Here is a 12,500-nt window from a genome sequence, read left to right on the forward strand (position 1 = left end):
AGAAAGAAAGAAAGAAAGAAAGAAAAAGACGGACAGAGCAGATTATAAATGTGAGACAGAAGCAAGAGAGAGAGAGAGAGAGAGAGAGAGAGATGTAATAAGGGGTTTCCTTGTGCGGTCTGAAGGGAACCTCTTAAGGGTCCATTAAGGACAAAGTGAGACAGACACAGATTAAAAGAGTGTGTGTGGTTGGGTGGGGTATGGGGGGGTGGTGTCTATAAATTGTCTTGTCTGTGTGTGTTTATTCAGTGCTGACATACATCAGACCACACACACACACACACACACACACACACACACAGCACTGTTCCAGCTCCCTCTTTAGTGTGTCTGAGGATGACTGCTTAAATCTTATTAAGTGTGAGAGAAAGAGGCGGAGCCAAGTACAATATCTACAATGACACACAGACAAAAAACAGACAGATGAGGACACAGACACATGAAGAGACAGACAAAAAGGAGACAGACAGTCAGACAGACAGATGGAGAGACAGAAAGGTACAGAGACAGACAGATGGAGAAACAGACAGAGAGACAGTCAGACGGAGAGACAGACAGTCAGACACAGATACAGTCAGATGGAGGGACAGATAGGTGGAGAAACAGACAGAGAGACGGTCAGATGGAGAGACAGATAGGAGTCTCTCAGGGTTAGAGAGTTATAATGGGATCTGAATTCCGCTAGCTTGTTAGTATAATAAATGAAGCTTGTTAGCATGCTAATCATAAACACTCAGTACTGCTAGCATGTCACGCTTCATTACACCACATCCACATATTTATTCACATACAGTTTTACTGTATACAACCCAAAAACAACAATCTCTTTCTCACACACACACACACACACACACACACACACACACACACACACACACACACGACTAATCACACACAGACGACAACAGAAAAGAGATTAGTGCTTGTTTGGAGACAAGGTGACCTCGTCTCCTGAGGGGCTGCAAATGCACAATAGAACCTTCACAAAGCCAGGGACACATGCACACATGCACACACACACACACACACGCACGCACACACATGCACACTAGAATGCAGTGTTATGCAATGAGTGCATGTCATGACGCTTCAGACAGACGCTAACGCTAAACCAGACTGATGTGCCTCTTTACAGCTTTGTTGTGACTCGGAGACAAATATAACTGCACATATGTGAGTGTGTGTGTGTGTGTGTGTGTGTGTGTGTGTGTGTGTGTGTGAGAGAGAGAGTGAGAATTTTCCTGTGAGAACAGACACCAATTACTTTCAACAAAGGCAATTAGAGTGTTAGCGACATTTCACTGTCACCTTTTTGCTTTCTCACACACACACACACACACACACACACACACACACACACACACACACACACACACACACACTATCACATTATAATATATGAGAGATATTACCGTGTGAGAGTGTAGCAACATGTAGGTCTGCACTGATGTCACAACACACACACACACACACACACACACACACACACACACACACACACACACACACACACACACACACAGTACCAGTCAAAAGTTTGTACACAGCTGCTTCTACAGTGTTTTTATTTATTTGTACTTTACTACTGAAGAATCCAAACTATGACAGAACACGTCTGGAGGTCTGAAGTAGGTAAACCCATAAACCCCTTTAGCTTTGATGATTAGCAAACTCATAGCATTCTCTCATCAGATTCATGAGGTCATCATCTAGAATGGCTTCCAAAAATCTTGAAGACATCCCAGAGGTGTTGAGTGCTTGGTGGCTGCTTTTCTTTCACTCTTTGGGATGAACTCTCCAGTTAAACCCAAACCATCTTAACTGGATTTCGAGTGGGTGATTGTGGAGGTCAGATCACCTGATGCAGCACTTCATCACTCTCGTTCTTCATCAAATATCTCTTACAGAACCCCAAACTGTCCTCAAAGCTAAATGGAGCTCCTTTAGAGAATGTAAAATATAAACCATATTGTGGGTTTAACATGATTTTGTTTCCTTGTGAAAAGATTCCAGATGTGTTCTTTCATATATAATTCTACAGTATTAATAAACAATGTGGAACACAACACAAATAAAAAAAAACAACTGTACAAATGTGTGTTACTATGTATACACAAACACAAACACACACACACACACACACACATTCACACTAAAATAAACTCACAGTCACACACATATTCATGTATACACACACACACACACACACACACACACACACACACACACACACACACACACACACACACACACACCGACTCTCATATACACACACACACACACACACACACACACACACACACAGATTTCTCCACTTTCTGATGGTGTCAGTGTGTGTGTGTGTGTGTTTGTGTGTGTGTGTGTGTGAGAGAGAGAGAGAGTGTGAGTGTTTGTGTGTGTGTGTGTGTGAGCTTTAACGGTTACCGTATATGATATAATAATATATAATAAACTCCACACTTTGTTTGTCTCACTCTCAGGGTCTCACTCCGTTCTTCACATCAGATGACAACACACACACACACACACACACACACACACACACACACACACACACAGTAACCAGGGTCTTGATTCACAGATTCACGAACTGTGTTTGTCTTAGAGACGCTCTGACGCACTCTTATAGTCCTTTGAGAGAACACACACACACACACACACACACACACACACACACACACACACACACACACACACAGCTACATTTTCACAGCTGCTACCCATGAGGGTGTCTGATTGGCTGAGACAGGATGACAGCTGGACAGATGTTGCTTACACTCCATAATGTTGCTCATATTATGCACGCACGCACACACACACACACACACACACACACACACACACACACACACACACTCAGACTCAATAACACTCACTCCATATAACTTAAAGCTTATACAGAATAACCAGACAGAGGAACAGTGAGTGAAAGACAGAGAAAAGAAAGACAGACAGACAGACAACGAGAGAGAGTGTCACAGAGAGATAATCTAAATTGACCTGCTTACTTCAGCACACACACACACACACACACACACACACACACACACACACACACACACACACACACACACAAACATACAGCCATTCCCCTGTGCTGATCCTTTTGCTCCTAATCACACACTCCATCTGCAAGAGATATAAATGACAGAGACAAGGGGGCGGGGCTAAAGCTGCCTAGCAACCTGTCATTATCATGGAGAGTGAGACGGGGTCACACACACACACACACACACACACACACACACACACACACACACACACACACACACGCACACTTGCTATTGACTTATTTCCACATGTCTGTTGCATTATTGTGTGTGAGTGTGTGGGTCTCTGTGCCCTTTTCCCGCTAGTCAGCAACACTTTGTAGTTGGGAAACAGCAGCTGTGAGCCACGGCTATTACCAACTGTGTGTGTGTGTGTGTGAACTTTGAGCAGCTTAATGTTGCAACTCATCATCTCTGGAGTGTGTAAACAGGTTAAAATGTCCTAGTCTCACAGTTCTGTCTCACACACACACACACACACACACACACACACACACTTTATTCTGTGATCTTTCCATCACAGGTTTTGTTTTTGTTCTCAGTCGGTCGAGTCAGAGACACTTTTGAGACCCGTGAGAGACACGATCCTGTTTCTCGCACATTCTCCGTCACTGATTCAGTGAGATCATCACAGTGAAGGACTCGAGCTGAGTGTGTGTTAATCATCTCTGATATCAGACTTCATCATGCTTTCTCTCTCACACACACACACACACACACACACACACACACACACACACACACACACACACACACAGAGTTCAGGGTGAAACATTAAAAAAACACCAGCACTTTAACTGTGAGGAGACAGAGAGGGGACTGGGATGAGACAAAGAGGAAGCTGGAAGGAGATGAAGAGGAGACAGTGATGAGACTGGAATGAGACAGAGAGGAGACTGGGAAGAGAAGAAAAGGAGACAGGGATGAGACAGAGAAGAAAATTGGAAGAGAAGAATAGGAGGCAGAGAGGAGACTGGACTGAGACAGAGAGGAGCCTGGGGGTAAAAGGAGAGAAAACTGGGAGGAGGAGGAGAGGAGACGGGGATGAGACTGGAATGAGACATAAAGGAGAATGGGGAGAACGAGAGACGACTGGGAGAAGAAGAAGAGAAAACTGATAGGAGAAGAAGTGGAGACAGAATGAAACAGGGATAAGACAGGGGAGACGGATGAGCATAAAAACATGCAACAATTGAGAAAACCCAAAGAAAGAATTGTTTGTGAACTCAGAGGAACCTGAGCAAATCACAGTGCGGTGGGCGGAGCTTACAGAAAGACTCGGGTGTGAAGAAACGCAACGGCGTTGTCTTCACATCTGCAGTTACACAGTGATGAAACACTGCTGAAATCTACTGAAGAACATTTATCTATCACACACACACACACACACACACACACACACACACACACTGAGGCTTGGTCAGAAAATTCAGATTTTCACCTGACAATCACACCAACTCACCACCAACGTTTCTTACACAGGCCAATGCTCCTTCTGTTTACACGCACACACACACACACACACACACACACACACACACACACACACACACACACACACACACACACACACACAGGCCACGCCTCCTCACAGTGATCAGTGAAGTGCTGAATCAGACTCAGGTGAGTGTTGTAGTGGATGACAGATGAATCTACGCTGCAGGAAATTGGAGTTCTGCAATTCTAAAAATATTCATGTTTAATAAGACGAGCGCAGATTCACCCGAGGCGTATCTATCAATCAATCAGGACGTTTATCTCTGCTGCTCCAATAACACCCTCCTGAGACCAAGACGATCCATCAACTTCTGTGAGAGATACAATCACCTGATCACCTGACAAGCGGTCAGTGTACTGCTCAGACTGTTCCACAGATTCAGACTGTTCCTCAGACTATTCTTCAGACTCAAACTATTCCCCAGACTGCTCCTCAAATTCAGACTGTTCCCTATATTTAGACTGTTCCTCAGATTGTTCCTTATATTCAGACTGTTCCTCAGACTCAGACCATTACAGCAAATACAAACATATGTCCCTCATAGCCTATGTCCACCACCAACCCACCAATCTCCACCCAGAACTACACACACACACACACACACACACACACACACACACACACACACACACACACACACCAATCACCATTCAGAACTAGAGACACACAAACCCACCAGTCAGAAAGCAGAATTGTTCAGCACTGTAAATTAACAACACATTAAAAAAAATTACAGACAAGATTGGAATTTCTGGTACTTTTACATTCACACACATGCTACTCTCACTCACTCACACACACACACACACACACACACACACACACACACACACACACACACACACACACAGAAGTCCCTTTTGAACCCAAAACATCACACACTGATGAAATATTAACTTTAACAGCAATGTGTGTGTGTGTGTGTGTGTGTGTGTGTGTGATGTTCGGTCCATAAATCAGCAGCTTATCTCCTGTTTTATGATCCTCCACTTAAACACATAAAACAACAAACAACTATAATCAAACACAGTCTGTTTACACCATCTGTGCACACACACACACACACACACACACACACACACACACACACACACGTATATAGTATATAGTTATCACAATTTTAGAAAAACCCAAGTGCAGCAAAATAGAGAATATAATTATATCTAAACTGTAATAAATACATAAGTTTTATTAAATACATAAATACATCAGTTTCTATCATTCATTTGATTTTAATAAATAAATTCAATAATTATTATTCATTTTTTAAATAAAGTGTTATATATTATCATTTATATTTATATCAGATTGTATCTAACCCAGTCGTATATAAAGTAATCCAGTATATAAAGTTAAATATCACTCACACACACACACACACTTGAAAGAGGAAAAGGTCTTACCATAAACCCCTTCTGCTCCTCTTTAGACCTCCATACAGCTCCGAGCAGTGTGACTTCACTTCACACACACACACACACACACACACACTTTCTCGTGCACAGACACACAGACACACACACACACACACAGGCAGGCAGGGGGTTTAACACTCCGTCATGCCGGTAATAAAGAGTAATAAATAATCCGGGTCCAGGAAACTGTTTATTCCTCTCAGTCCGGGAAGGATTTCTGTCTCGGTGTGTGTGTGTGTGCGTGTGTGTAGGTTATAATCCGAGTATGACGGCAGTAACCGGTGTGTGTGTGTGTGTTTGTGTGAGAGCAGAGTTCTCCCCTCAGTAGCTCCTCTCTCCTCCTGCCGCTCCACCGGACTGACAATGGAACCCGGAACCTCCGTGGGTGTGGAGCTGCTTGGCCACACCCCCTGACCAATCAGAACACGACCGGGATTTGCATATTCCCAAGAGTCGACCAATTGCAGCGCGGCAAGGTCTGTTGCCAAGGTGACGGTGTCAGCGTCCTGCACGCTCAGCTGTACTACAGAGTGCGGGTGAGGGGGATGAGCGCACTACGTAGTGCACTAGGGCACAACCCTGAGGGGTATTATTTCTTTATAACTGCCCCGCAGTATCGCACACACACACACACACACTATCACAATGAAGCCACATGTTTGTGTACCTGCTGTGGGTACAATGTGAGATTGTTTGATTTCTGTGTATCGATCACACGTCTAGACGTGATGCCAATTCACAGGTCAGAGTTCACCAGACTTGAACTCTGGAACACAGTGACACGTGAATCCTCTCGGCTGTACAAGTGAGCGGAACGCGAGACGATGGAGCAAACAGTGCAGCGTGATAAGCTCATTTCTATAAAGTCACATGACACAGGACGTGACCTCAATGACGACTTACACTCGAATGACATCATCCATCCCGCAGTTCGCTCGGATCGACGCCGAAGAGCCTGAGGTGTGACGTTCCTGCGATTCCCCACTCACACGCTCGATAAGCTCTAGGTCCAGCGTGAAGACTCTGAACATTTCCTTCACCACGCAGAGGTGAGAGCGATGTGCAGATGTGCAGATGTTGGTGGAAGTGATGAGGAGCTCCACAGACAGAGGGAATAAAGTGCTGAGGAAATTGAAGCTGACGTGTGGAAAGAGACGACGTCCTGTTCCACTCAAGCCCCGGGCAAATCACCAGCACAGACCTGCATCTGACACAAAGTGTTTAGTCTGCTCTATTCATAATTCATCACACACACACACACACACACACACACACACACACGCCTCCCTCTCATCAGATTCACATCACGTCAAATCAAACGTCCACAGATCTGCTCTGTCACTGCACTCTAATATTATAAACATGCCTCATTCTGGCAGTGTGTGTGTAGTGTGTGTGTGTGTGTGTGTGTGTGTGTGTGTGTGTGTGTGTGTGTGTGTGTTAGAGCAGGGATCTGCGGTTCCTCTTCAGGCAGCAGGTGGACCGAGATGACACGAAGCCAAACTGATGACGAGGCTCAATACGGATCTGGGGATCGTTAAAGCTGATGCTAATGCTGCCGCTAGAGCTAATGCTAATAGCGTAGTGCGTGGTGTCAGTCGTGCTAATAAAGTGCTGAACACAGCAGCACTTGGGGGATTAGGACGAGGCCGAGGAAGCGCAGGAGGCCACCACAGATTTACCCTGTGATGGAGCAGGAACACTCACACACTGCTGAGGGATTAAAACTGCAGAGAGAGAGAGAGAGAGAGAGAGAGAGAGAGAGAGAGAGAGAGAGAGAGAGAGAGAAAACTGGACTCTACAAATATAAACTTATTTCCTGCTGTTTATTTCTGCTGAGATTCTTAAAAAAACAAACAAACAATAAAAGGTTTGATGTAAAAAAAAACATGAGTTTGACCAATCAGGGCCCTTCAGCACCACAAGCTCCTCCTCAATCACTTCCTAGCTAAACTAATCTACTCAGTTTCTTAGGTTCCTCAAGAGCAGAAACTTCCTTACTTGAGTTCCTTAAAGAGTTCCTGAGTTCCTGATATGGGTTTTTGAGTTCCTGAAAGGTTCTTGCGTTCATGAAAGGGTTTTGAAGATCCTGAAGAGGTTCTTAAGTTGCTGAAAATGTTGGGGTCCTGTAAGGATTTTAGGGTCCTGGAAAGTATAATGATTGTCTTTAAGCATTCCTGAGTTTCTGAAAGGGTTCCTGATTTTAGAGTTCCTGGAAAGGTTCCTGATTTCCAGGAAAGAACAATGAGCTTCTGAAAATGTTCTTAAGTTCCTTAAAAGGTTCCTGAGTTTAGAAAAATGTTTTTTGAGTTTCTGAAATAGATCATGAGGTCCTGAAATTATTCTTGAGATCCTGAAAGGTTCTTGATTTCCTTAAAAGAATAATGATTCTCTAAAGTTCCTGAAAGGGTTCCTTAAAAAGGTCTAATAGGGCTGAAAGCAAGAACTGTTTTAAGAAGGTTCTAACCATAATGTGTTTATTTCCAGTTAGAGGAAAAACATCACAGCAGGAATGTTGCAGGAAATTCTACACACATTATTTTCCCAGACAAACCAGAAAACCAGACGTTCCTGGAGGTGTTGAGTTGAGAAAAGTTTGTGCTGTTGCGTGGAGAAGTTTGATGCTCACACTGCTCCGTGCCCATTACTGCTGTTTATAATAAAGATGAAGAGATGAAGATGGAGTGATTAAAGAGAAGAGGAGGAGAAACAGAGCTACCACCACCACCACCATCATGGAAACTCAGTCTTCAAAGTCTGATGCTAAAGAAAGCGAACCACCTCCTCTCTCTCTCTCTCTCTCTCTCTCTCTCTCTCTCTCTCTCTCTCTCCTCTCATTTGTAATTTCCGTTTTCTCAGCCACAGCTTTATAAGCCGCGCTCGTCTGTCTCAGGCTGATTCTCTCTGTGTGCTCGAGGCTGTGTCCGATTTCAATTTGCCCTGAGCCGCAGTGAGAGGTGTTTAATTGAGCGAGTGTGAGACAGACGGAGGGAGGAGGGAGGAGGAGGAGGATCGATGCAGGCCAAGGCGTGAGGAAAAGAGATAACATTGATTCAACCGCCATCGATAGAGCGAGAGAACGTGCAGAATCCAAAACTGTGTCATGTGAACGGAGAGGAGAGGGGGAGGAGAGGAGGACAGAGAGAAAGAGGGTGAGAGGCAGATGGATAGAAAGTCAGATAAAGAATGACAGAGAGCAGGAGAAGTGACAGCAGAGGACACTGGGGATGCAGACGGATATAAAGAGGAAAAAATAGAAGTGAGATCTGGGGAGATACGAGTTACTCAGAGAGAGAGAAAGAAGGAAGAAACAAAGAAAGGAAGAAAGGAAGAAAGAAAGAAAGAAAGAAAGAAAGAAAGAAAGAAAGAAAGAAAGAAAGAAAGAAAGAAAGAAAGAAAGACAGTTGCCAGTAGTGATGATGAGAGGCAGTGAGGAGCTCAGGACAGAGTCAGTTCTCTATGTTGAGATCTGGTGGGTTCTGAATTATTAGTCAGAAGTTTAGAAGGTCAGAAGGTCAGGTCTCTCTCTCTCTCTCTCTCTCTCTCTCTCTCCCCATTGAGACATTGTCAGTATCAGCTGTGTTGGACATGCTGCCAGTCGCACACTTGCCATGTTATTCACAGTGTGTGTGTGTGTGTGTGTGTGTGTGTGTCAGCATCACGCGCTGTTTTACAATAGAGCTGTGATTTCAAACTGACGCTGACGCACTGGTGCCACTGACAGCCCTCCACACACACACACACACACACACACACACACACACACACACACACACACACACACACACACACCTAACACATCATTAACTGCTGTCAGCGTAATGACTAACACCAGATTCTGACTCAGTGGTGTGTGTTTTCTCTCCTCGGCTCTCGGCCAATCAGAGCTCAGCGTTTATGGACCGGATCAGTTCAGTGAAAAGGATCAGATTTGTGTTCACACTGCGACGGATCTGTTTCCTGTTTTAGAGATAAATAGATTCTGGGGCCACTGTGGGAGACGCGGCGCAGTTACAGAAGTTTACACGCCCCTCATGACCTTCAAACTCACATACGCTCGATGAGGAAATATGAGAAATGATCAGATCCTGTGGTGAAGTGAAAACCATGATGGAACTGATCCCCCTGTTCTCTCAGACAGAAAGGGGATTAAACTGAACCTTCCTCCGTCGCTGCCGTGGTACAGTGCGCTTTATTACATGGTATTCGGAGTGTGTGTTCACGTTTCTATAGTAATAACTCGTTCACAGGGACTTGTTTCCCAGATGTTCCTCAACGTTACAGGTAACTATAAAAGGATAAAAATCCGGACACTTCCTGCATTTTATGGCCCCAATTTAAACACCATGTGTGATTCTGTTCCAGCTGGTGACCCGTCTGCTCTCCTGATGTTCTGTCTGCTCCATCTGTACGACGTTCATGTTCACTGAGACGTGATTTTACACCCTGATCAACACAAATGTCAAAAATCAGATGTGTGGATTTGATCTAAAATGAGGGACGTGACTCGAGACTGAGCCTGGGGGCGGAGCTTCAGCAGTACACCAACTCTCAAACACAAACACACAGCGGGAGAGAGGAAGAGTGTAATCAGATGATGATGATGATGGCTACACTCAGGCTGATTTAACCTTTAAATATGATCTCCCTCTCCCTCTCTCTTTTTTTTCCTCTTTCACTGAAATCCATTAGCACTCTCTCCTCGTTCCTTCCTTCTCACCGAATTTCCACAGACATGCAGCTGCTCCTTCGCCACTCCTCCAGATCCATCACTCTGCCCAGACCTTCTCCTGAAACCTCGATCTGTCTCTCCACTTGTCTATCTCACTCTCTCCTCTCCTTCTCTTCACCTCCACACACACTCGTGTGTGTCTGAAGAGCGAATTATAAACAGGAGAAAGAAGAAACCTGCTCTTCAAGTGATTTATGAGAGTCTCAGTCAGAAAACTTCCTCTCTCTCTCTCTCTCTCTCTCTTTGTTCTTTTCAGAAGCTCTCTCTGTCCTGAGTGTTTGGGGAGAAGGTGTGGAGGAGAAGAGGAGGAAAAGAGGACGTGTGGAAGATGTTTGGAGGTGTAAAAGTGTTGCAGTCTCGGAGGCCTCCATCCATTTAACACCTAAAAAAAATCAATTTGTGAGAAGCGACGTGTCTCTCGCTCCGGAGCCATTATCATTCACCCTGTCCTGCTCTCGCACCACTTCACACTCGCTAATTAGAATTTTACACACACACACACACACACACACACACACACACACACACACACACACACACACACTTTACAAGAGAAGTGTTTGTGGTTCAGGCCTCTGATGCAGAACTGGGAGATGTGCAGGATCACTGCACCAACACTGAGCTCCTTCCTGCTCTCAGACACACTGGTCCTTTACACAATGCTAAACACCAACACGACCCTCAGGGACCTGTGGTGAAGAGCCTGAGATCTTCTGTGACCTTCCTGAATTTTGTGGCAGATGCTGGAATCTCAGTGTACTATGTTATACTTTATACATGTACTATGTATAATAGGTTCAGGGGTCCAAGCACCAAAGTCAGCTCAGAGGTACTGAAGAGCAGAAAACTCGACACTCTGATATCCTACAGGATGTTCAGGAAGTGAATCCACCTGGAGGGAGAAGGTTTCTGGTGTTCTTTAGGAATGAGATGGTGCTGAAGTGTCTGCAGTGAGTTCAGAAGAATGAGTGAATTTGGGGGTGGGGTGAAGAGAGAATGTGTGTGTGTGTGTGTGTGTGTGTGTGTGTGTGTGTGTGTGTGTATATTAGTCTGTCTGTAACAGAAAACAAACACGAGCTAGCATAGCCGTTTGTAGCCCAGAGGATTTATAATCGCCAGTTTACGGAGTGAGAAACGATCTGCCAGAATAAAACGTGATGATTAATCGCCACAGCAACCTGGCCCTTGATTGCGAGTGGCCCTGCTGAGCTCAGCACACGAAGAGTTAACCACTAATTATGACCAATCAGAGTCCCCGAGTGGTAATTAGTGGCTTAATGATAACGAGTGTGCGGTTGCCGGGGAGACGGTGATCTTTGAAGTGGCACTTTTACCCCTTCAAAGTGAAGAACATCCGGGGTGGGGGGGCTGCGGGGCCCCGACTGAGTGCTAAACACACAACAGCAACAAGCGCAGCAACACTAACCTGAGTGTGTGTGTGTGTGTGTGTGTGTGTGTGTGTGTGTGTGTGTGTGTGTGTGTGGTTATTGTTCCAGTACAGAGGAGGCTGATGAAAAGGTGATGAGTGGTACACTTTCATTCTCTATTTCCTCTGTCTCTCGCTCTCTTTTGTCACTCACTCTTTTGCTCTTAGTCTCTCCATCTTCCCTTTCCTCTGTCTCACACGTTCACTCTTTCTTTGTCTCTCTCTCTTTCTTTTTTCTTTTTTTCTGTCTATCTCTCATTATCCATCCCTCCGTCTCGCGTTTCTTATCCTGTTTTCTATCTGTTTATCTCTCATTAAACTTTGTCTCTCTTTCTCTCTGCATTTCTCTGTTTCGGTCTCCATGCAACTCCCTCTCTTT

General features: G+C 44.8%; 1 protein-coding gene across 2 annotated transcripts in view; it reads right to left on the reverse strand.

The window, feature by feature from the left end:
* Positions 1–12,500, reverse strand: part of fam222a (family with sequence similarity 222 member A) — a 60,923-nt gene that overhangs the window by 12,566 nt on the left and 35,857 nt on the right. The window contains exon 1 of one of the 2 annotated variants that reach the window (XM_046842279.1): positions 5,952–6,849. The exons of the other annotated variant lie outside the window; for it this stretch is intronic. The gene's annotated coding sequence lies outside the window, so the exon portion shown is untranslated. Of the gene's footprint in view, positions 1–5,951; positions 6,850–12,500 lie in introns of those variants that run through there. 2 annotated transcript variants of the gene reach the window in all.

The sequence above is a fragment of the Silurus meridionalis genome, chromosome 27 (assembly GCF_014805685.1).
Source record: "Silurus meridionalis isolate SWU-2019-XX chromosome 27, ASM1480568v1, whole genome shotgun sequence".
In the NCBI taxonomy this organism is placed as follows: Eukaryota; Metazoa; Chordata; class Actinopteri; order Siluriformes; family Siluridae; genus Silurus; species Silurus meridionalis.